Source organism: Opisthocomus hoazin, unplaced genomic scaffold (assembly GCF_030867145.1).
Source record: "Opisthocomus hoazin isolate bOpiHoa1 unplaced genomic scaffold, bOpiHoa1.hap1 HAP1_SCAFFOLD_168, whole genome shotgun sequence".
Lineage (NCBI taxonomy): Eukaryota > Metazoa > Chordata > Aves > Opisthocomiformes > Opisthocomidae > Opisthocomus > Opisthocomus hoazin.
This window is the reverse complement of record NW_027448924.1, coordinates 6,834-29,318: the sequence shown is the minus strand read 5'-3', so window position 1 is coordinate 29,318 and position 22,485 is coordinate 6,834. Positions and strand designations below refer to the sequence as shown.

General features: G+C 47.0%; 2 long non-coding RNA genes across 2 annotated transcripts; both read left to right on the top strand.

Moving 5' to 3' along the window:
* Positions 1-19,165: 19,165 nt before the first annotated feature.
* Positions 19,166-20,781, top strand: LOC142359760 (uncharacterized). The gene is made up of 4 exons (XR_012762601.1): positions 19,166-19,209; positions 19,305-19,322; positions 20,573-20,635; positions 20,726-20,781. It is a non-coding gene; the product is annotated as an uncharacterized LOC142359760 (long non-coding RNA).
* Positions 20,782-20,867: 86 nt separating this feature from the next.
* Positions 20,868-21,336, top strand: LOC142359759 (uncharacterized). The gene is made up of 4 exons (XR_012762600.1): positions 20,868-20,933; positions 21,020-21,075; positions 21,161-21,201; positions 21,285-21,336. It is a non-coding gene; the product is annotated as an uncharacterized LOC142359759 (long non-coding RNA).
* The last annotated feature ends 1,149 nt before the right edge of the window (positions 21,337-22,485 follow it).

Sequence of the window (22,485 nt, the reverse complement as noted above, 5' to 3'; positions counted from 1 at the left end):
TTATTTTTTCTTTCTTGTCTTTCCTTAGCACGGTCAAGTTTTAAACTTTCTCTTTACGTCTCTGTTTTGGTATGCTGTCCATATTTCATAATTTTCTCCTTCCCTAACAGCTGTGTTCTTTTTACGCCTACTTTTGATGCTTTTGCTGCCTTTTTAAAATTGTTTCTTGTCTGTCTTTAGTGCCGTTGCTATTTAAATTTTTTTTCTGTGCCTGCGTTTATCCCATTTGCTGTTTTTATTTTGCTATTGGTTAAATAATTTCTTATCTTTCCTTAGCGCCCTCGCTTTTAAAATTTTCTTTCTGCAGCTATGTTTTTGTATGCCATCGCTTCTTTTTTTGCAATTTATTTCCTTAATCCCCATCGCTTTTTGGATTGTATATATTTATCCTGGTTCGTGGTCTTTGTTTCGTCATTCGCGCTTTTGAATATGTGTCTTGTTTCCTTAGCGCCGTCGCTTGTTACGTTTTCTTCCTATACCCTTTTTAGTTTCCTGTCCCTATTTTTTAGTTTTTCCCTTTATTTCCTTAACACCCGTCGCTTTTAAAATGTTCTTCCTGTAGGCTTTTTCCCCGTAGGTGCCTTTCTTTTTCTTTCTTCTGTTTTCATGGTCCCCCAGCCCTTTAGCTTTTCAGCTTTTCTTTCTATGTCTCCGTTTTAGTTGTCTGTCCTTAAGTTTTAATTTTTCCTTTTATTTCTCTAACCTTTGTCGGTTTTGAAACTTTCTACTTCTATGTCATTCGCCGCGTTTATTTTTTAATTAACTTTTATCATTTTTCTTTAGCGCTGTGGAGTTTTACTTGTTATTTCTACATCTCTGTTTTAGTTTGCTTACACCACTTTTTAGTTTTTTATTTTTGTAATCCTCATTTCCTTTAAAAAACTCTGTCTACTTTTATCCAATTTTCCGCTTTTATTTCTTGTCTTTCCTTAGAGCCCTCAATTTTTAGGTTTTCTTTCTACACCCGTTTCGGTTTGCCATCCCTATTTTTGAATTTTTCGCTTTATTTCCTGAACTCCTGTCATTTTTTTTCAGTTTCATTCATTTACCCTATTCGCTGTTTTTCTTTTGCTGTTATTTCTTTGAAGTATTTATTGTCTTGCCTTAGTGCTCTTGCTTTTGAAATTTTCTTCATACATCTTAGCTTTATGTTCCAGTTTTTTTAGTTTTTCCCTTTATTTTCCTAAGCCCGCTCGCTATTTTAACGTTCTTTCAACGCTAGCGTGGTTTTGTTTTCGACGTCATTATTTTAGTTATTTCTCATCTTTCCTTAGCGCCCTCGCGTTTCAGATTTTCTAAGTCTCCGTTACAGTTTGCTGTCCCTGTATTTTTTTCCTCTTTATTTGTTTAATCTCCCTCGCTTTTTAAATTTTCTGTCTACGCCTGCTGTTATTCCCTTTGCTATTTTTTAAAAATTATTTCTCATTTTTCCTTAGAGCCGTAGATTTAGAAATTTTCTTTCTAAATCTGTTTTGTTTGCCACGTCTGTTTTAAAATATTTTCCTTATTTCTTTAATCCCCGTAGCTTTTAAAATTTTCTGTCTACTTTATCTCGTTCATTTCTTTATTTGTCTACCTTTATTTTTATTTCATTTATTGTCATTCCTCAGCGCCGCAGCTTTTTAGCTTTTATTTCTAGACCTCTGTTTTAGTTTGCTGTACCTTTTTTTTTTTCCATAATTTTGTTCCTTTATTTCCCTAATGCTCGTTGGTCTCTAAATTTTCTTTCCTTTAGCTGTGTTTTTTTAATTCTTTCTTCTCTCGCTTCTACGCCATTATTGTTTAGATGTTCATCCTACCTTTTCGTTTTTAGGGCGTCATCTTTGTTTATTTAATTTTTCCTTATTTCCTTAACCATCGTTGTTTTTAAAAACTCGCCCTACTTTTATCCCGTACTCCGTCTTTATTTCGGTGTCTAAATTTTTACATTATTTCTTGTCTGTCTTTAGTGGCTTCTCGTATTACGTTTTTTTTTCTACGTATTTGTTTTAGTTTACTGTCCTTAGTTTGTATTTTTGCCCTTTACGTCCTTAAACCTCCTAGCTTTTTCAAAGTTCTTTCTACGCCTACTGTTTTTTTCCATTCACTGCCTTTTTAAAATTATTTCTTGTCTTGCTTTGTTGCCATCTTTTTTTATATTTTATTTCTACATTTGCATTTTAATCGCCCATCGCTATTTTTAATTTTTTTCCTTATTTCCTTAATCCTCATTGCTTTTAAAATTTTCTGTCTCCTTTTATCCCGTTTGCGGTCTGTATTTGTTCACCTTTACTTTTTAATTATTTCTCGTCTTTTCTCGGCGCTGTCGCTTTTTAATTTTTCTTTCTGCAATTCTCTCTTGGTTTGCAGACTCTCTTTCACAATTTTTTCCTTTATTTGTGTCACGCTCATAGCTCCTCAAATTTCATTCTATGCCTACTTTTTCTCCTTGTTGTCTTTTTTTCTTTATTTCTTCTTTCTTCTATGCTACGCCCTTTAGATTTTCTTTCTATGTTTCCATTTCAGTTTTGCATCGTGACTTTTAGATTTTTGAATTATTTCTGTAATCATGAGAACTTTAAAAATTTTAAAATTGTATTCCATTTCAGTCTTTGTTTTCGTTTCTTGTCTTTCCTTAGCGTGCTCGCATTTTAAAATTCTCCATCTCTTAATTTGCTGTCCTGTGGTTTATTCTTTCCCTTTATTCCCCTCATTCCCCTCGCTTTTTCAATTTTCTTGCTGTACCTGCTCTTATTCCCTTGGTTTTCTTTTTTTTTTTTTTTAATAATTTGTTATCTTTCCTTGGCACCTGCGCCTTTTAGATATTCCTTCTAATGGATGTGCAGAAACAAACTCCGCGACTCACTGTGAGTTATAAAGCAGGTACGTTTATTGCAACGCCGGGTGCAAGGGGGATCCCTCCTCCTAACTTGGACACCGAGTCACAAAGCATGCACCTATTCATTACGAAGTTTATCTAAGTAGGCTGGATTACTATAATTATTTCTAGGAATAGGTGTGATTATTATTGTTCTCCGCCCCTCTTTAGGGCTTGCACAGTGCCGTCCAATGGTCGTCGGTGGGGGTCTTCTGGATGAAGGCTCGTAGTCGTCCTCGCGGCGTGCTTTCGCCTTTGGCTCAGAAATTCCCCGAGTTGTCTGTGTTGGCCGAGTCCCAAACCACGGAACCAGTTTCAGCTAGAGAGTTGCTTCTCACAGACGATAAAGTTCTGGTTATCAGTCCTTGTTTCTCTTCGTCTTGCAAACGGTCCTTGTTAGCAACATTTGATCTCACAGCAGTTCTTGTTAGCAAGGTTACCAAGAACAGAACTAAACTACATGTCAGCAGTTAACTCTTAACATAGCAGCAAAGCTATAGAACAAAATGGAACTAAAGCTATAACAAAATTGTACTAAACATCAATTTCCTACATCGAGTCCCCTCTTTTCTTTCTTCTGTTGCAAATTCTTTTGCTATAAGGTTACCCTCTTTAAGAGTTTTGGCAAAATATTTGCCACTGTTATAAGCAATTCCCTGTTATCATATGACAGTTGCTAAATCCATTCCCGCTAAATCTCTTCCTCTAATTCCTGTATTTCCAAAATAGGCCCTTGGCCAAGGTCATTCCCAAGTATCAACTCCCATGGGTTTTAGCACAGTCACAGCCCACATTATCGCTAAGGTTCTTCGCTTAGCTTGGTTAGTCCACATTAGCATCGTTGGATGCGGAGCTTCAGGGGTCCAGCAGATGTTATTTTCCATTGCTGCCGAGGAACTTTCTTCACCCTTGTATGCTGGATCCAGGATGTCTGCTCCTCAATCTTAACTGCTGTGTGGGATGTCAGCAGCACTTGGAACAGAATCACAGAATAGTAGGGGTTGGAAGGGACCTCTGTGGGTCACCTAGTCCAACCCTCCTGCTGAAGCAGGGTCACCTACAGCAGGCTGCACAGGACCTTGTCCAGGCGGGTCTTGAATATCTCCAGAGAAGGAGATATGGTCCTTCCCATTTTGGTTCTAGCAGAGAGTCTAAAAGAGATCCGATATACACGTAATCACCAGGTTCAATATTATGTACGGGCCCATTGAGACCTCGGGCTCTAGTTCCTAAGACCAGTTTCTCTATTTCTCAAAGCTGCTTCTGCGAGCTTATTATGTAGCCTGTTAATACCTGATCCACAACTTGACTTGATGTTCCTGCTTGTACAATGCAGGGCCTCCCGTATAGTATTTCGAAAGCACTTTGTCCTTCTTTGATTCTGGGTTTGGTTGTAATTCTCAGGAGTGCTAACGGCAATGACTGGGGCCAAGACAGGCCAGCCTCCTGACCCAGTTTTAAAATTTGTAGTTTAATTAGGTGGTTCATTTTTTCCACTTGACCACTTGACTTTGGATTATATGGGGTATGTAATTGCTAATCTATTCCCAAAAATTTACTAACTTGTTGAATGATCTTGGCCATAAAATGTGACCCCCGATCTGATGAGATTACCGCAGGAACCCCAAATCTCGGTATTATTTTTTGTAATAGTACCTTGGTTACTTCCCTAGCTTTATTAGTTCAGGAAGGGAATGCTTCTGGCCATCCTGAAAAGGTATCCGTCGAGACCAACAGGTATCGAAACCCCCTTTTCTTGGGAGTTCTGAGAAATCAATTTGCCACTGCTGCCCTGGGTAATTACCTTTCCCGATTTGTCCTATTTGGGCTTTAGGTCCCGTCTTAGGGCTACTCTGTAAACAAACCTTGCATTGTTGTGTTACCTGCTTAATAGTGGTGTATTGATCTCGGGCAACAATCAGCCGGTTCAAATATTTATACGGGGCCTCTGTTCCCCAATGAGATTTTCTGTGTTCTATCATAACTACGGCTCATAACACAGAAAATGGTATTATTATTTGACCTTGTGGAGTCTTTGCCCACCTACCTTTCTCTGTTATTCCTCCTAGGTCTTCAGTTAATTTTTGATTTTCTTTAGAATAATTTGGTTCACAATCAATATGTATTTTACCTTCTGGGACTAAAGATCGCACCCTCAATTCACTTTTCTCAGCTACTCTTTTATCTTCAGGGTCCGCATGGCGTCGCTCAGTTCCTGAGCAGCGTCTCCCTTCTGACGAGCTTTACGATGCCTAATAGCCACTTTCTCAGGCAGCTGTGCCGCTTCCAGGAGCTTAAGAATTTCTTCAGCCTGTTTTATATGTTTTCCTTGGGTAGATCAGAGTCTTCTCTCTTTCTGCACAGCTCCATGAGCACAGACTACCCCAAAGGCCTGTTTAGAGTCCATCCAGATACTACTTTTCTTGCCTTTGTCTAGTTCTAATGCTCGAATTAAGGCTATTATTTCTGCCCTTTGAGACAAGGTGTTTGGGGCAAGGGCTTTGGACTCTGTTAGCTGCTCTGTAGTGGTTACCGCGTCTCCTGCCTTGCGGGCTCCTTGCGGAACGAAGCTGCTTCCGTCAGCATACCAGGAACCGCTGTTTCCACATCATCCTGCTCTACCAGGATAGCTTGATATTTAAGAAACCTTTGTGGTGAGAGCCAGTGTCATCCCTTCACCTCTAATACTGCTGATACGGTATGAGATACCAGTACTGTAATCTTTTGGTCTAGTGTAAACTTACATGCTTCTTGAATATTCAGCACTACCGCTGCTCCTGCCCTCGGGCAGCTAGGCCAACCCTCGCTTACTTCATCAAGTTGTTTAGAGAAGTATGCCACTGCCCTCCGATACAGTCCCAGATTTTGGGTTAGGATTCCTAGGGCTATTACCTGCTTTTCGTGAGAGAACAGCCAGGAGGGCTTAGTAGTATCTGGCAATCCCAAAGCAAGGGCTTCCATCATCTTTTTCTTTAGCTGCTGAAATGCTCTTTCTGCTTCCTCATTCCAGATGAGGGGTTTTTTTATCAGATTTTAATGCTTCATAGAGCGATTTTACCAAGAGTCTGTAATTATATATCCATAGGCCACACCATCCCGTCGTTCCCAGGAACGTGTGGAGCTCTTTAGCTGTCTGCGGTCGAGGGGTCTGACGAATGGCCACCTTCCTCGTTGTCCCCAGCGTTCATTGGCCTGCCGCTATCTCGTATCCGAGGTAGGTTATGTGCTGTTGAGCTATTTGGGCTTTCTATGGAGAAACTCGATAGCCGTTAAGTCCAAGGAAATTTAGCAGACTCATTGTCCATATTATACAAAGTTCTTTTCGGTGGGTAGTAATAGATCATCTGCATATTGTAATATTGTTCCCGCTCCATGGGGTCGCTCCCGTTGTTTCACGTCCGTAGCTAAGCTTTTTCCGAAAAGAGTGGGGCTATTCTTAAACTCCTGGGGTAACACAGTTCATGTCAGCCGTGTCTTTCTTCCAGAGTCTGGGTTTTCCCATTCAAATGCAAACAACGACTGGCTTTCTGGACTTAATGGGAGGCAAAAGGCGGCGTCTTTCAAGTCCAGGACTGTAAACCGGGCCAATTCAGGTTAATAATGTGTATGGGTTCGCCACGACAGGGCGCGGGTCCTCTACAATTCTGCTGATAGCTCTGATATCTTGTACTATTCAATAACTACCATCCGGCCTTTTAACCGGTAAAATGGGAGCATTATATTCCGATTCACACTCTCTTAATAGCCCATATTTGATGAATCAGTCGATTGCTGGTCAAATTCCTGCCCTGTCTTCCATTCTAAGGGGGTATTGTCTAATTCTTACAGGCCGCTTTCCTTGCTTAGGTTTGACTATTATTGGAGAGTCATTTTTCGCTTTTCCCAGTGTCTCTGTGGCACATACTCCCGGGTACACCTGGTTCTGGACTTCCTCAGGTACTCCCGAGACAATGGGGGTATTTATGAGGGCCAAACTCAAAATTTCAATTAGCTGGTCACTTCCCACCCGGAGTTCTACTTTCCCTTGTCAAATCTTATTTCTGTCTTTAATTGTTCCAATAAATCTTGTCCTAATAGAGGCCTTGGCAAATTAGGCGTCTATAAAAATTTGTGTACCCCCAATTGTTTCCCTAATTTGAATTTAAGAGGTTTTAGAAAGTACGTCTTTTCACTCTGGCCAGTAGCTCCCCTTACTGTTACAAAGTCATCATCTACAAGTGTGAAAGCTTGATTTAAAACTGAGAATGTTGCCCCAGTATCGACTAGAAATTCCACGCCCTGTTGCCATTTCCCTAGCTCTAATACAACCAGTGGATCCGCTAGAGTAGATTCCCCAGGTCCTGTCAATCCTCCTTGATGTGGGCCCGTATCCTTTTCTTCCTTCTCTGCCTTTCTGGACACGCATTTTTCAAATGTCCCGTCCGCTTACACCATGCACACTGATTTCTTTCCAAGGGCCTCTTAGATTCCTCACTTCCGAATCTTTTACTCTCTTGCAATGCCACTACCGACATCCGCTTGTCTTTCCTTCGATCCTCCTCTTCCCTGTTACTAAACACTCTCCACACTTCATCCAGTAAAGTTTCTAAATTCCTGCTGTCTGTCATTCTCACCTTTGCTTTTTATATTGTCTTCTTTTGTCTTCTGTTGCGCGTCACATCGCTTTTAAATTTGTTTCTGTATTGTCATGTTTTAGCCCAGCAGCCCGCGACTAAGCTCTAGACGGCCGCTCGCTTACCCCTTCCCTTCCCTCTAGCAGGGTGGGGAGGAGAAACGGACAAAAGGGAAAACTTGTGGGTTGAGATAAGGGCAGTTTAATAACACAATACAGTAAATACTGATACTACTAATAATGATAACAAAGAATATGCAAATATACAATACAGGTTTTCAAACCACCCGGCGACCGATCCACAGCCGGTCCCCGAGCAGCGGCACGGCGTGCCTAACTCGCAAGTTTTGCAAATTTGTCAAAACTCCCGAGAAAGACCGAACTCCCAGAAAGAGTTCGAACTCCCAGAAACGAGAAAGCACATAGCTTCCCGACTCCCAGCCAATTCCCGTCCATTAACAGAAAACGATCTCTAGCGTATGGAATATTTCCATCGGGTGGCTCGGCTGTCTGTCTGGCTACGCTCCCTCTCGGCTCCCGCACACCTGACCGTTAGCCGTGTATCAGAAACCGGAAAAAGCCCTCAATTTCATAGCGACAACTAAAACCGTCAGCATTATCAACACTTTTCTCCTAATAAATCTGAAACACAGCAGCTACCGGGAGGGAAATTAACTCTATCCCGGTCAGAACCGGGACATGTATCTACTTTTATCCAGTTTGCTGCCTTTATTTTTTATTTTGCACTGGTCTGTGATGTGTCCTGTCACTTTTGACATTTTGTTTCTGTGTCTTTGTGTACTTAATTTGATGTTTCTGGTTTCGGTTTTTTTCCCTTATTCTCTTAACCGTGTTGCTTTTTACAGTTTCTTTGTATATCTGCTTTCACGTAGTTCCTGTCCCTACGCTTTAATTCTCTCTCGTCTGTCTCATACTCTTTCCATTTATCAATTTCATTTCTGTGCCTCCATTTATTTAGTTTGCGGTCCCTATTTTTAGGGGTTTTTCCCCTTGAAAGCCCTGATTTTTTTTCACAAGTCTACTTTTATGTCATTTTCTGTCCCTACGTTTTAGCTTTTTTCTCCTCTGCCTTGTACTCATTTGCTATTTAAATTTGATTTCTAGATTTCCTGTTATCGAGCTGTCTATCCCTATTTTTTCTCAATTGTCACATACCCTGTTGCTTTTTAAGTTTTCTTTGTATCTATTCCCCCCCGCCTTTTCTCTCGGTTCATCCCGAGGCTTTAGAGGGTCTCGTTGGCACGCTTTTATCTCTGAAGCGTCATTTGTACCCCTCTCGGTTTGCCAGAACGTCCCCTCTTCTTCAGAGCCATCTTTTTGTCCTCTCCTCCTCCGTCTCACTCATCTCCAGCGGGTCAGCGTCTCCCTTAGACCATCTGTAGTCCATTCAGATCCTTTCCCGAGTACCTTTGTGCCCTCGAGCCGCCATCCGTGTCTTCAGCCACGTCTGCACCCCTCTGTTTCCATCACGATGCTTCCTGCGAGCATCCTTGCGTTGCACAGCCATCCTTTAGGTCTGCAGCGGGCTTTGTACCTTTCTTATTCGAAAGCGAGTATTCCTCGGGCTTTCATTTCACCCCAGAACATGTTTACATCGTCTTCCGCCACGTCAGATGCCTCTGTTTGGTCCTCGGTCCCTCAGGACATCCGTCCTCTGTTTGGATCCCTTGTGTCAGCGATCCCCCATTTGGAAGTGTGTCCACATTCCTCTTGCTCCCGTCATGATGCTTCCTGAGACGGTCCTCGTGCCCCTCGGCACCCTTTGAGCTCTGCCGCCCTCTTTGTGTCTCACCGATTTAGACAGAACCCTTCCTTGGGCTGTCCCTGCACCCCAGAGTTCTCTTACCTTATTTGCTGCCATCTAGGATGTCTCCATTTGGGCGCTCGTCCCCCGAGGACATTTGTACATTGCCGGAACACCCTGTGGAGTTTTGCATCGCGTCTGCTCACCGCATCCTGGAGACATCATCAATCTCTCTGGCCCCCTCGGGACTGCTCCGATCACCGCGATGACACCTCCCGTTCTACCAGATTGTTTTTCAAAGCCATCTTTGTGCCCCAGAGCGGTATTTTTCTTTTCTGTCTTATCGTATGCTTCTATTTGGTAGCTGGCGCCGTAAAGATGTCCATTGTCAGCTCCTATCTCCTCTTTGGTTTTTCAGAGAAAGCAATAGCCGCCTTCTGTTTTTATCGACAAGTCTCCCGTGGAGTTTTTTTGTGGAGTTTTGCAATTTATTTTTCTTCTATCTACTTAGGTGTTAGTCGGGCCGCTTTTGTACAATTTCCTATGTTTCTTGTATTTCCACTTTTTTTTTTCCCCCTTTTCTGTCCTTTGGAACTCACCTAGTTGTCTTAAGGGAGTCAGCCAGAGAGACCTTCGAAGCGGCTCTGCCGTTGATGGTAAATAATTCACTTTGCAACCAGAGATATTTTTGAGAAAAGATTATTACAGAATCAAATTCTGTTTTGTTATTCAATCCTATCCAGAAAATAGTTCTGGCAGAAGTTAGGTCATATGTCTGCTCTCACTAGAAACAAAAACCTGTAGCATTTTTGGTTTTTTTTATAGGAAGCTGAAAAGCATACATTTTGGTAATAATATTGTTACTGCATTTAGCAAACCACTTTCTTACGTAGCTTAGTAGGACCTCTTTTTTTATCCACACTGCAGAAAAATTAAGTTTAATTACTTACTCAGTCATATCGCTGATGTAACAGATGTAGTTACAGTAGAAGACCAGGCATTGTTGTTTCCAGTAAGGATCACCATCTGCAGTCGGTGCTTTGCTCAATGTAAATTTAAGGCAGATGAGAGAACTTGCTGCTGCTCTTCCCGCTGGCTTTATACCTTTTGGTGGTTCGCCCCTCCCCTTTCCCAGGGGAGCATGGGAAGGGTGGTGGGCGAGGCCGGGAGTATATGAGCCGCAGCTGCCGGGAGGTGAGCTCATTCCACTCCTGGCTTTCTTTGGTCTTAGAGCTCTACTCTTGCTTCAGTCAGTTACAGCTTTTGAGCTAAGCTACTCAGGGAGATGTATTTTGATAATCAGAGAAGTAGATATCTCTGTTTGAGATAGGACTTTAAGGATGAGTCAGGACTCGGCAGCAGTTTTAGTATAGCGTATGTTTAACCACAGCCTTTTTCTTCAGGTCAGTAATTTTTTATTCAGAATTTGCGGGTGGTGAGATTGTTTAATAGTATGTGTCATTCTTTTTATTGTAGGTGCATTATGCTTTCCCGGAACTCCTGACTTGATTGAAGATGGAACGCTGAGTTTTTTTCACTAGCGGTGCTGTTTACTCTGTAATTTGCTGGCACCGCATCTCTTAATCAGATTGATGATGACATTGTCCAGCAGGGGTTAAGGTGAGCATCTTGTACACACTTGTGCAGAGATTTGAGAGTTTCTTAAGCAAGCGGCAGGGTTGTGACACTTAGTGTCTTTAACAGCACCGGACGGCTCGTTGCCTTTATCAATGGCTCAGTGGACTGTGTCACCGCTGGAAACTCTGTGGCTCGTGGCAGGCCCCTCATAGATTATAAGCATTGGGGCTTTGCTTACTTTGTGGTCCTGTAGCCGATCCCCGAGGCCGCGGGAAGGCGTAATGTGGGAGATGCCCACAGAACACAGGGCACGGTATGGAGGAAAGGCTCCCGTGGAGCGGCTGATGCAGGGGAGTTCAGGGGTGCAAATACAGGGAAGCGGCTGTCGGGAGGGGGCGTGCGGTTCCTTCTTTGCCAGTTCAGGAGAAGAGAAGAAGTTTCTAAAGCTTTGAGATGGGGGGACGGTTGAAGAAGCAAGGAGGGTTTATTGGCTTCTCTCAGTTTAGTTTTGCAGTCGCCATGGGACCTCGACGAGGTTTGTTTCGAGCCTCTCTGCGGCTGACAGGGAGCTATGACAAAGACACAAGAGATGAAGCGCAAACCCTCCCGGCCTCCGCATCTGAAGATGGAGGGCCAAACGTCAGACCTTTGAACCTCAAAGGTGTTAAGGCTTGTATGTGAAGAGCTTGATGTTCTTTTGCATTTAATTTTGCTTTTTTCTAACGGTAGGCTGTAGTTGGACTCTAGGTGGCATTTCTGAATGGAAACAAGACTTCTGGAATTCCTAAGCTATTGGTCAGCATTGGGGTGAATTCTACATTACGTTTTTTGTAGATGCAGAGGAACGAGCCGTGTGCCAAAGGGTGACGGATGACAGGCAAGCGGAGCATTGTAAGAAGGTGGGTTTGCATGTGATGTCGGAGGGAAGATGTGACCGGTGGCTTTAGGACTAGCTTTTGATTTGTGGGTGTTGATTTTTAATTTTGAAGGCACAAAGCGGGTTTACGGGCAGCAGAGGTGACTGGGGCAAGGTGAGCCGTGACTAGCGGCCTGCAGTAGCAGTTAATATTCAGGTGTCTTATTGTCGGCGAAGCTACAAGCTTTTGCAGGGGCCCTTAGCATTGGACTGGCGTTTGAGGTGAGCCAGGGCATTAGCGAGGAGGAGCATGGGGCGGATGATTTCTCAGCAGTGCAATGGTAATTTTGCGTCTCTTGGTATCTTGGGTTATCAAGAGCGATGAGGACCGCAGCGTCCCATTCTGGACGCAGCAGGTGAGCCGAGAATCCCGGTGCTTCTGAGGACGGGGATGTTACAGAAGGTGTTGCGTTGGCCAGCGTGATGCTTACTGTCAGAACTGTTTGTGGGTTTTCTTTTTTTGCAGAGGAGGAAGCGGAACCTGGCGACTGCAGGAGCGTCCCAGATATCTGATGCGTTTTCTGATGAGGATGGGTTTAGAGCCGTGTCCCTCTGAAAGCAAAGTAGAGGGATCGGGGCCCGGGGAGGGTCTGGAGGGAGGGGACCACGGTTGGGCATCACAGGGAGGGCTTGTGAAGTTAGCATAGGGGAGCGGGCCATCCTGGGACAGGCCCCTTTGGGCCAGTAAAGGGAAGGGGTTTCTCTTAAGCCCCGGCGGGCAGGGCGGTTCCAGCCTGTGTCTGTGGTGTTGTGTTGTTTGTGTGGTCCGTCTTATGTGTTGTAAAAATTACCTGGGTCTCCAGTTCTTCATTGGTCTTTCTGCTCAACGAGCACCTTGGGCACATCAGGTGCCATCCCTAGGGTCTCAAATGCCTCTGGTCAGTGACATATTGTCAATTGGGCAATTCTTTTATTTCCCTGTGAGCGTAAAGTGTGGATCGGTGTCACATCTCGCAAGTCTCTGGTTGGTTCTCATTTGAGGTGTCATTCCTGGGCTGCATCAGCCGCTCTCCTCTCTACCGGTCCATTTTCATGGATGGTGGGACTTCTTCCCTGCATCCTTACATTCTTAGGTCTTGAAGCCTGGCTTCTCGTGCATCCATCATCTCTGTGTTGACCGTAACTTCTTGTAAGGGCCTCTTGCATTGTCTGTTTTTCTGGGGGTGCCATAGCACCTCCTTGCTCTGGGCCATCGCGGCCCCGTAGGTCTTCTTGCCCGACAGCATCTCCTGTCGGGGAGTCATTCTTCTTGTGGAGGAGAGTTTTCTCTCTTCTTTGAATCGCATTGTTTGTGGTGGTGTGTGTACTGTTGGTCTGTGCCTGTGCGTTGGCTTGGAGCTGCTCTGTCCAGGGGTGTAAAGTCAGGGGTAGAAGGAATAGCGATAGGAAGCTGCGGTGAATACGTCGATAGGCCTAGACTGTTGCAGCAGAGGTTGGGCAGCGAGCTCGCAGGGAGCAGCCGTCGGCGGGCTGCGTGGTCTGTCATTTGAAAAGTGGTTAGAGGAGGTGGTGGGAGCTGCATGGGAGGGGTCGATCAGCAGCAGCAAAGGAGCTTGTATCTGGACAGCGTTCTGGCTTGTATGTGTAGGGCTTAAAGTCTGGCCCTTTTTTCATTTATTTAGCGGCAGGCTGCAGTTGCACTGTAGATAGTATTCCAAAATGGAATCAATACATCTGGAACAGTTAATGGCCTGAGCAGCATCCAGGTGACTTTCATTGTTTTTTTTTTCAGATGTCAGGGGACAAGATGAGCACAGAGGACCAATGGAGGCATTGAACAGACTGATCTATGAAGGCGGATGGGTGCATAGCGTCAGGGGGAGGATGCGTTTGGTGGCTATGTGACTGCATTATGGTTGGTGGGTTTTTTCCCCAATGTTGTAGGTGCAAAGAAACAAGCAAAGGAGGATATGGGCACCAGTGGTGCCTCGGTCAAGGAGAACAATGGGTAGCAGGCTACAGTAGCAGTTATTGTTCTGGTAGGGTTTGTCATTGAAGTCATCAACATCCATTATTTGTGGTTTTTCAGGTGGTACCAGAGCCTTGAGGTGGCAACATGTAAACGGCAGGAGCGACACAGGCAAGCAGCCAAGCTGAAGGAGCAGGAGACGGGAATCGGTGCGGGCAGGCTGCAATTTTGGCAGTATCTCAGCATGTGTCTTCTACTCCGTTTTCTTTGTGGGTGTCACACGGTCTCAGACGTGCAAAGCAGCGTTCTGACAAGGTGAGGCTGGCATAGGTCGGATCAGTGTCTCAGAGCAAAGTATCATACGGCACCTCAATGATGCGTATCTCTTTTGGTTTTGCAGGGGCTGTGCAGCCCGCCTTTGGCAATAGACCAGCGTTTGAGATGAGCTGGGGTGGCGGCGAGGAGGCACCTGGGACAGGTGACTTCTCAGCAGTGCAACGGTAATTTTGTGTCTCTTGGTATCTTAGGTTAGCGAGAGCGATGAGGGCCGCAGTGTCCCATTGTGGTCCGAGCAGGTGAGTGGAAAATCCCAGTGCTTCTGAGGGGGATGCTATGGATGGTGTTGTTGGCTGGCGTGATGCTTACTGTTTTTTTTTTTTTTTTGCAGAGGAGGAAGCGGAACCTGGTGACTGCCGGAGCATCCAGTTAGGTGATGCGCATTCATGTTGAGCATGGATTCAGACCCTGGACCCTCTAAAAGCTAAGTTGAGGGACTGGGGAGGATCTGGAGGGAGGGGACCATGTTTGGGCATCACAGCGAGGGCTTGTGAAGTTAGCATAGGGGAGAGGACTGTGCAGGAGCGGGCCCCTTTGGGCATGTAAAGGGAAGGAAGGGGTTTGTGTTCAGCCCAAGTGGGCAGGGCAGTTCCAGCCCGTGTCTGTGGTGCTGTGTTTGTGTCGTCCGTCTTCTGTGTCTTAGACCTTACCAGGGTCTCAACATCCTTTTTGTTCTTCACAGTCAAGGAGCACATTATGCACATCAGGCACCACCGCTGGGGTTTTGAATGCCCATACTCATGGGCACAGTGCCAATTGGGCGTGTCTCTTCTTGCCTTAGAAGTGTAAAGCATGGATCGATCTCACGCCTCGGAAGTTTCTAGTCGGTTCTCTTTTGCGGTGTTCCAGGCTGCGTCAGCAGGTCTTCTCTCTACCGGTCCATTGTCATGGACTGTGGGACTTCTTCCCTGCATCCTTACCATCTTAGGTCTTGAAGAAGGGCTTCTTGCACATCCATTGTCTCCATTTTGACCGTAACTTCTTGTAACGGACCATTGGGCTCTCCTGTTTTTCTGAGGCTGCTGTGGAGCCTCCTCGCTCTGGGCCATTGCGGCCCTGTCGATGTCCTTGTCCAACAGCGTCTCCCGTCAGGGAGTCATTGTTCTTTCAGAGAGTTTTCTCTCTTCTTGAATCCTATTGTTTTTGGTATTGTGTGTAATGTTGGTCTGTGCCTGTGTGTGCTTGCCTTGGAACTGCTCTGCCCAGGGCAACCAGGGAATCCATAAATGGCAGGGGCAGAGTGGGTGAGCAGCCAAATAAAGGAGCAGGAGATTGGAATTGATGCAGGCAAGCTTTGTTTTTGGGCAGTATCTCAGCATGCGCTGTTTGCTTTGATTTTATTGCAGGTGCCGCACATATCCTCAGAGGGGCGAAGCAGCATGCTGACGAGAGGTCTGAGAGGGTGAGGTAGTTGCGTGCCGGGTCAGCGTGCGAGAGCAAATTATTGTGCAGCAGCTCAGTGAGGGGTGTCTCTCTTGGTTTTGCAGGGGCTGTGCCGGCCGCCTTTGGCATTGGACAACTGTTTGAGGTGAGCTGGTATGGCAGCGAGGAGGAGGGTCGAGCGCGTGACTTCTCACGGGCATAATAGTAATTTTGTGTCTCTTGGTATCTGTTGCAGCAGAAGTGATGATGGTAAAGCGTCCGACTCTGGAACGAGCAGGTGAGCAGAGCACCCGGGTGCTTCTGAGGAGGGGGTTGGCGTTGGCCAGTGTGATGCTTCCTGTCAGCACTGTTTCTGGCTTTTTTCCTTTTCAGATGACAAAATGGAACCAGGCGAGTGCAGGAGCTTCCCAGTTAGCCCATGTGCTTTTTGTTGAGGATGGATTCAGACCCCTGACCCTCCAAAAGCTAAGTCGAGGGACTGGGGCTGGAAGAGTTTGGAGGGAGAGGAACACGGTTGTGCATTGTGGGCTGGGCTTATAAAGTTAGCGTAGGGGAGAGCTGTGCAGGAGCGGGCCTCTCTACGCGTGTAAAGTGAAGGGGTTTCCCTTCATCCTTGGACTAGTATGGGCAGGGCAGTTCCAGCCTGTGTCTGTGGTGCTATATTGTTTCTGTGGTGTCTTCTCTGTTGTAGACCTTCATCTGTTCTGGATGTCCTTGTTGCTCTTTGCACTCAAGAAGCTCATCAGGTGCCTTGGATGCCATTTCTAGGGCCTTAAATGCCCGTACCTATTGGATAGTGCCAACTGGGAGGTTCTTTTCTTGGCTTACAAATGTAAAGCATGGATCAGTCTTGTGTCTTGAAAACTTCTGGTCAGTTCTCTTTGGCGGTGTTGTTCCAGGCTGTGTCAGCAGCTCTTCTCTCTACCGGTCCATTGTCATGGACTGTGGGAGTTTTTCCTGGAATCCTTATGCTTTTAGGTCTTGAAGACAGGTTTATTACACATCCGTCATCTCCATTTTGACCGCAACTCCTTGTAAGGGACCATTTGGTTCTACTGTTTCTCTGGGGCTGCCACGGAGGCTCCTCATTCTCGGCTGTTGCGGCCATGTCGGTCTCCTTGTCCGACAGCTTCTCTCGTCCGCCAGTCATTGTTCTTGCAGAGAGTTTTCTCTCTTCTTTGAATCCAATTGTTTGTGGTGTTGTGTGTAATGTTGGTCTGTGCCTGTGTGTGTCTTTTGGCTTGGAGCTGCCCTGCCCAGTGGCATAGTCAGGGGTAGGTGTCATAGCGATAAGAGGCTGTGGTTAATAGGTTGACAGGCCTAGACTGTTTAGGCAGAGGCTGGGAAGTGAGCTCAGATGGAGCGGCCGTTGGCAGACGGTGTGGACTGTCATTTCAACAGTGTTTTACAGAGGTGATGGGAGTCATGTGGGAGGGGCGATCATCAGCAGCAAAGCAGATTGAATGTTGACGGTGGTAAGGCTTATGCATGGGGGGGCCTTTAAGTTTGGCCCTTTATTCCTTTATGTAATGGCAGGCTGTATTTTGGACTCTGGGCGCTATTCCAAAATCAAATCAATACGTCTGGAATTGTTAATGACTTAAGCAGCATATGGGTGACTTGTTCAATACTTATTTCAGGTGCCAGGGAACAAGAAGGGCACCAAAGACCAATGCAGGCGCCGAGCAGAGCGTCGTTAGGAGGTGGGTTGGCACATGGTGTTGAAGGGAAGACATGATCAGTGGCTATAGGACTGCCTTACAGTTGGTGTGGTGTTTTTTTCCAGTATTGTAGGTGCAAAGCAACGAGTGAAGCATGATATCGGCACCAGGGGTGACTCGGGCAAGGTGAGCAATGAGTAGTAGGCTGAAGTAGCAGTTATTTTTCTGGAGTGCTGTTGTTGGTGAAATTACCATCATCCCTCTTTGTGTTTCCCAGGTGGTACCTGAGCCTCAGCATGGCAACATGTAAATGTCAGGGGCAACATGGTTAAGCAGCCAAGGTAAAGGAGCAGGAGGTGGGAATCAGTGTGGCAGATGGCAGTTTTGGGCGGTATCTCAGCATGTGTGTTCTGTTTTCTTTTTGTAGGTGCCACACATAGTCCTGAAGGGGCAAAGCAGCATGCTGACAAGAGGTCCGAGAAGGTGAGGTGGTTGTGGACCGGGTCAGTGTGTAAGAGCAAAGTACTGTGCAGCAACTCAGTGACATGTCTCTGTCTTGGTTTTGCAGGGGCCGTGCGGGCCGCCTTTGGCATTGGATAAGCTCTTGAGGTGAGTCGGGGTGGCAGCGAGGAGCGTAGGGCAGGTGACTTCTCACGGGTGCAATGATCATTTTGTGTGTCTTGGCATCTTAGGTTGCAGAGGCGATTATGGCTGCAGTGTCCGACTCCGGAAAGAACAAGTGAGCAGCAGCGCATCCTGGTGCTTCTGAGGAGGGGATTGTTGTGGAAGAGGTCGGTCTTGGCCAGTGTGATGCTTACTGTCAGCACCATGTGTGGTCTGTGATGTCCTCATCTTTTCCTCTTTTCCAGATGACGAAGCAGACCTGTTGACTGCAGGAGCATCCCATTTAGCCAACATGCTTGTTGTCGAGGATGGATTCAGACTCCCGGCCCTCCAAAAGCTAAGTCGAGGGACTGGGGCTGGGAGGGGTTTGGAGGGAGGGGACCACAGTTGGGCATTGCGGACAGGGCTTGTAACATAGTGCAGGGGAGAGGGCTGCGCAGGAGCGGGCCTCTCTGGGCACAGAAAGGGACCGAGTTCCCCTGCATCCTAGGACTAGCATGGGCAGGGCAGTTCCAGCCTGTGTCGTCAGTGCTATGTTGTTGTTGTGGTGTGTCTTGTGTCGCAGACCTTCCTCTGGTCTCGATATCCTTGTTTCTCTTTGCACTCACAAAGCTCATCATGTGCTTCCATGCCATACCTGGGGTCTCGAATGCGTGTACTCATTGGCATAGTGCCAATTCAGGTCTTCTCTTCTTGCCGTACAAGCGTAAAGCGTGGATCAGTCTAGCGTCTTTCTGCTGCGGCATCGTTCCAGGCTGTGTCAGCAGCAGCTCTTCTCTCTTCCGGTCCATTTTTATGGACTGTGGGACTTCTTCCCTGCATCCTTATGCTCTTAGGTCTTGAAGCCGGGCTTCTTGCACATCCATCGTCTCCATTTTGACCGTAACTTCTTGTAACGGACCATTGTGTTCTAATCCGGTTTTCTGGGGCTGCCGTGGAGCCTCCTCGCTCTGGGCCAATGCGGCCCTGTCGGTCTCCTTGTCCAACAGCGTCTCCCGTCAGGGAGTCATTGTTCTTGGGGAGGAGTTTTCTCTCTTGATTCCCATTGTTTTTGGTGTTGTGTGTAATGTTGGTCTGTGCCTGTGTGTGCCTGCCTTGGAACTGCTGTGCCCAGGCCACCCAGGGAATCCGTAAATGGCAGGGGCAGAGTGGGTGAGCAGCCAAATAAAGGAGCAGGAGATTGGAATTGATGCAGGCAAGCTTTGTTTTTGGGCAGTATCTCAGCATGCGCTGTTTGCTTTGATTTTATTGCAGGTGCCGCACATATCCTCAGAGGGGCGAAGCAGCATGCTGACAAGAGGTCTGAGAAGGTGAGGTAGTTGCGTGCCGGGTCAGCGTGCGAGAGCAAATTATTGTGCAGCAGCTCAGTGAGGGGTGTCTCTCTTGGTTTTGCAGGGGCTGTGCCGGCCGCTTTTGGCATTGGACAACTGTTTGAGGTGAGCTGGTATGGCAGCGAGGAGGAGGGTCGAGCGCGTGACTTCTCACGGGCATAATAGTAATTTTGTGTCTCTTGGTATCTGTTGCAGCAGAAGTGATGATGGTAAAGCGTCCGACTCTGGAACGAGCAGGTGAGCAGAGCACCCGGGTGCTTCTGAGGAGGGGGTTGGCGTTGGCCAGTGTGATGCTTCCTGTCAGCACTGTTTCTGGCTTTTTTCCTTTTCAGATGACAAAATGGAACCAGGCGAGTGCAGGAGCTTCCCAGTTAGCCCATGTGCTTTTTGTTGAGGATGGATTCAGACCCCTGACCCTCCAAAAGCTAAGTCGAGGGACTGGGGCTGGAAGAATGTGGAGGGAGAGGAACACGGTTGTGCATTGTGGGCTGGGCTTATAAAGTTAGCGTAGGGGAGAGCTGTGCAGGAGCGGGCCTGTCTAGGCATGTAAAGTGAAGGGGTTTCCCTTCATCCTTGGACTAGTATGGGCAGGGCAGTTCCAGCCTGTGTCTGTGGTGCTATGTTGTTTTTGTGGTGTCTTCTGTGTCATAGACCTTCCTGTGTTCCTGATGCCCTTGTTTCTGTTTGCACTCAATAAACTCATCAGGTGCCTTGGATGCCATTTCTAGGCCTCAAATGCCCGTACCTATTGGATAGTGCCAACTGGGAGGTTCTTTTCTTGGCTTACAAATGTAAAGCATGGATCAGTCTTGTGTCTTGAAAACTTCTGGTCAGTTCTCTTTGGCGGTGTTGTTCCAGGCTGTGTCAGCAGCTCTTCTCTCTACCGGTCCATTGTCATGGACTGTGGGAGTTTTTCCTGGAATCCTTATGCTTTTAGGTCTTGAAGACAGGTTTATTACACATCCGTCATCTCCATTTTGACCGCAACTCCTTGTAAGGGACCATTTGGTTCTACTGTTTCTCTGGGGCTGCCACGGAGGCTCCTCATTCTCGGCTGTTGCGGCCATGTCGGTCTCCTTGTCCGACAGCTTCTCTCGTCCGCCAGTCATTGTTCTTGCAGAGAGTTTTCTCTCTTCTTTGAATCCAATTGTTTGTGGTGTTGTGTGTAATGTTGGTCTGTGCCTGTGTGTGTCTTTTGGCTTGGAGCTGCCCTGCCCAGTGGCATAGTCAGGGGTAGGTGTCATAGCGATAAGAGGCTGTGGTTAATAGGTTGACAGGCCTAGACTGTTTAGGCAGAGGCTGGGAAGTGAGCTCAGATGGAGCGGCCGTCGGCAGACGGTGTGGACTGTCATTTCAACAGTGTTTTACAGAGGTGATGGGAGTCTTGTGGGAGGGGCTGATCATCAGCAGCAAAGCAGATTGAATGTTGACGGTGGTAAGGCTTATGCATGGGGGGGCCTTTAAGTTTGGCCCTTTATTCCTTTATGTAATGGCAGGCTGTATTTTGGACTCTAGGCACTATTAGAAAATGGAATCAATACATCTGGAATTGTTAATGTCTTTAGCAGCATATGGGTGACTTGTTCAATACTTATTTCAGGTGCCAGGGAACAAGAAGGGCACCAAAGACCAATGCAGGCGCCGAGCAGAGCGTCGTTAGGAGGTGGGTTGGCACATGGTGTTGAAGGGAAGACATGATCAGTGGCTATAGGACTGCCTTACAGTTGGTGTGGTGTTTTTTCCAGTATTGTAGGTGCAAAGCAACGAGTGAAGCATGATATCGGCACCAGGGGTGACTCAGGCAAGGTGAGCAATGAGTAGTAGGCTGAAGTAGCAGTTATTTTTCTGGAGTGCTGTTGTTGGTGAAATTACCATCATCCCTCTTTGTGTTTCCCAGGTGGTACCTGAGCCTCAGCATGGCAACATGTAAATGTCAGGGGCAACATGGTTAAGCAGCCAAGGTAAAGGAGCAGGAGGTGGGAATCAGTGTGGCAGGTGGCAGTTTTGGGCGGTATCTCAGCATGTGTGTTCTGTTTTCTTTTTGTAGGTGCCACACATAGTCCTGAAGGGGCAAAGCAGCATGCTGACAAGAGGTCCGAGAAGGTGAGGTGGTTGTGGACCGGGTCAGTGTGTAAGAGCAAAGTACTGTGCAGCAACTCAGTGACATGTCTCTGTCTTGGTTTTGCAGGGGCCGTGCGGGCCGCCTTTGGCATTGGATAAGCTCTTGAGGTGAGTCGGGGTGGCAGCGAGGAGTGTAGGGCAGGTGACTTCTCACGGGTGCAATGATCATTTTGTGTGTCTTGGCATCTTAGGTTGCAGAGGCGATTATGGCTGCAGTGTCCGACTCCGGAAAGAACAAGTGAGCAGCAGCGCATCCTGGTGCTTCTGAGGAGGGGATTGTTGTGGAAGAGGTCGGTCTTGGCCAGTGTGATGCTTACTGTCAGCACCATGTGTGGTCTGTGATGTCCTCATCTTTTCCTCTTTTCCAGATGACGAAGCAGACCTGTTGACTGCAGGAGCATCCCATTTAGCCAACATGCTTGTTGTCGAGGATGGTTCAGACTCCCGGCCCTCCAAAAGCTAAGTCGAGGGACTGGGGCTGGGAGGGGTTTGGAGGGAGGGGACCACAGTTGGGCATTGCGGACAGGGCTTGTAACATAGTGCAGGGGAGAGGGCTGCGCAGGAGCGGGCCTCTCTGGGCACAGAAAGGGACCGAGTTCCCCTGCATCCTAGGACTAGCATGGGCAGGGCAGTTCCAGCCTGTGTCGTCAGTGCTATGTTGTTGTTGTGGTGTGTCTTGTGTCGCAGACCTTCCTCTGGTCTCGATATCCTTGTTTCTCTTTGCACTCACAAAGCTCATCATGTGCCTCCATGCCATACCTGGGGTCTCGAATGCGTGTACTCATTGGCATAGTGCCAATTCAGGTCTTCTCTTCTTGCCGTACAAGCGTAAAGCGTGGATCAGTCTAGCGTCTTTCTGCTGCGGCATCGTTCCAGGCTGTGTCAGCAGCAGCTCTTCTCTCTTCCGGTCCATTTTTATGGACTGTGGGACTTCTTCCCTGCATCCTTATGCTCTTAGGTCTTGAAGCCGGGCTTCTTGCACATCCATCGTCTCCATTTTGACCGTAACTTCTTGTAACGGACCATTGTGTTCTAATCCGGTTTTCTGGGGCTGCCGTGGAGCCTCCTCGCTCTGGGCCAATGCGGCCCTGTCGGTCTCCTTGTCCAACAGCGTCTCCCGTCAGGGAGTCATTGTTCTTGGGGAGGAGTTTTCTCTCTTGATTCCCATTGTTTTTGGTGTTGTGTGTAATGTTGGTCTGTGCCTGTGTGTGCCTGCCTTGGAACTGCTGTGCCCAGGCCACCCAGGGAATCCGTAAATGGCAGGGCCAGCGTGGATGACCAGCTAAGGTACAGAAGCAGGAGATTGGAATTGATGCAGGCAAGCTTTGTTTTTGGGCAGTATCTCAGCATGTGCCGTTTGCTTTGATTTTATTGCAGGTGCCGCACATATCC